Below are 2,777 nucleotides of genomic sequence, written 5' to 3' on the forward strand. Positions count from 1 at the left end.
ATTTAAATTAAATTTAATTAATTATTTATGTTGGACACAATGCCCAAGTCTAGTTGAGGGTGAACCTAATTAATCACACACAAATCACTATGGAATTGGTGGAATTAATTCGAGAAGAAACGAATTAATTTAATTGGATAAATTAATTCAAGGAGAATATATAAATATTTGGATCATTTATTTAATAATCCATTTGATGGATGACTCAAGAATTAATTAATTAAATGAAATTAATTTTGGGCTTAACACTTTTAAATTAATTGGATTAATTTATTAGGTTTGGCTTAATTAATTGATTGGATCAATTAATTAGAGTTTGAGCTTAAATTTATTTAATTGAATTAAATGAATCTTTAGACTTAGTTGGGCTAAAATTAATTTAATTAATTATTGTCCAATGAATTCTGGTTGGACTTAATTTAATTTGATTAAATCAAGCTCGATCCATACTTGAAGTCCAAGCCCATTTGAGGGAGGTTGGAGCAAGTTAAGAAGGATTTGAAACTCCTCACCATGATGAAGATAATGGAGTTGTTATTTCATCTTGGTTGAAGATTATATGCATGTGTGTGTATAGCTTGCCTTGGAGATAAATTTGGTAGTTATTGAATTTTGAATTCAATTATGGGTAAATTACATTTTTTGACCCATAAGTGGACCTATTTCTAATTTTGATCCCACACTTAAGCCAATTCTCACATTGAGTCCCATATGTGTTTCTTTTTTTCAATTTGAGGATCATTGAGGGATTTCTGTCCAATTGATAACGGCAGCTGCTCTCCCCATCACTTGTTAAATGTGGAGGGACAATATGGAGATTTGGAGGGAAAATCAGCAACTTGGTGGGAAAACCCATTAAATGATCTTCCTTCTATTTAAGTCCTATTTCTTCATTTCTCTCTTGCATTAGTAGGAATAATGTCACAAAATTTGGCTGCTAATAGAGAAGTTTTTTGTCATTGCAGAAGAAGATTCAACCAAAACAATACTTAAATAACACCATAAGTCAAGATACAACCAAAAAATAAACTAAAACAGTTTGTCTTCGTTGCATCTGTGCAATTTTCTCCTCTATTCTATTTAATTTTCGAAGCAATCTGGATATGATAACCTTTGGCCTTGCACACATCAGTGGGTCTTCCTTAAAAAAGAAAACCACACCGGTGTCTTTTTCTCGTACACCCAAAAAACCTCCTACCTAGGTTGTTGTCAATCCGTGAGGTTTTCAAAATTACAAGCCTTCCACAATGACAAAGAACTTCTCTATTAGCAGTCATATTTTGTGATATTTTTCCTACTAAATGCAAGAGAAAAGTGAAGAAATAGGACGTAAATTGAAGGAAGATGGTGTAATGGTTTTCCCCACCAAGTTGCTGATTTTCCCTCCAAATCTCCACATTTTTCCTCCACATTTAATAGCAAGTGACGGAGACAGCAGCTGCAGTTATTAATTGAACAGAAATCCCTTAATGGTCCTCAAATTGAGAAAAAAAAAACACATATAGGACTCAGTGTGCGAATTGGCCTGAGTGTGGGATCAAAACTGGAAACAGGTCTACTTATGGGACCAAAAATATAATTTACCCTTCAATTGTATGTAATATACAAAACTAAACACATATCCAACATAACCAATACAGAGCCAGAAAATTTTGCTGAATTTCTCTCTCAAAATATTCTCTTTTGTTTGTTTTATATTGAATTGGATTCAAGTTAGAATATAAAACAATCCAAACGCACTAAACAATAGTGTTTGTTTGGAGTTGTTTTTCTTCTTGTTTTTTGTTCTATCTAGTAGTAGAAAAAGAACTATATCTATTCCTTAGTCTGTGCGGACAACTTAGAGGAATTCTAGTTTGAATTCTCAAGTGAACGGAATGGGAGAACGTAAAGGGAACAACTTGCATTGCTGCTCAACTATAGAAAAAAAAAAAAAAAGGTAAAGTTTCATGTTTTGTTTCTATGCTTTTTGTTTCATCCTCATCCTCTAGCCACTTGTCTAGCATGTTTATATGTTGATTATTATACTTTTGACAAACACCAAACGCCCAGAAATTTCAAAGGGAACACCCCTTTGAACCATTTTAATTTTATATTACACGCTTTCGCCACGTTCCCGGGCCGAACCGATTCTTTCATCTGAGAGTCTGGAAATGTGATAATTTCTCTTGTTTAGAAGTTTTAGTATTTCAAGTTATTTATATCCATATATCCACATATAACAGAGTAGAGAAACCATAATTATTCTTGAATTATACAACTTAGTGATATGCTCATGGCCATTAGAAAGTTAATGAAAGGAATGAGTTCCGACCCTTAAGCAGGTACAAAAATTGTTCTGGACCCTCTCAATCGGGTTATATATTGAGGCTCTGATGAGAGGTACAAGTCATTTGAATCCAAACCTATGAGCACACACAAATAATATAATATGGCTAAATAAGTGGGAGGATTATTATACATTATAAAAGGCATATTCTCATGCACCGTTTTTCTTCATATGCATTACTTGGTTGCATGGTAGCTTACTTTATTTATAACATTTTCTTTCGTCAGCTAACTTACAATTTATTATCACTCGCGTCTTTTCCCAATTTTTAAGTGTGCCCTTGAACTAATACCTCAGTAGAGGAAAGGAACCACTTACTAGGCAGTCAGTCACTCACAACATATGAACCTTGCAGATGAGTTAGAAGAGGGGAAAGATGACGAACAGTATTGGGGCTAGTGAACCAAACAGAATGTCATTGATAAAAATATCATGACTTCTATTATTG

Source organism: Sesamum indicum, linkage group LG1, assembly GCF_000512975.1.
Source record: "Sesamum indicum cultivar Zhongzhi No. 13 linkage group LG1, S_indicum_v1.0, whole genome shotgun sequence".
Classification (NCBI taxonomy): domain Eukaryota; kingdom Viridiplantae; phylum Streptophyta; class Magnoliopsida; order Lamiales; family Pedaliaceae; genus Sesamum; species Sesamum indicum.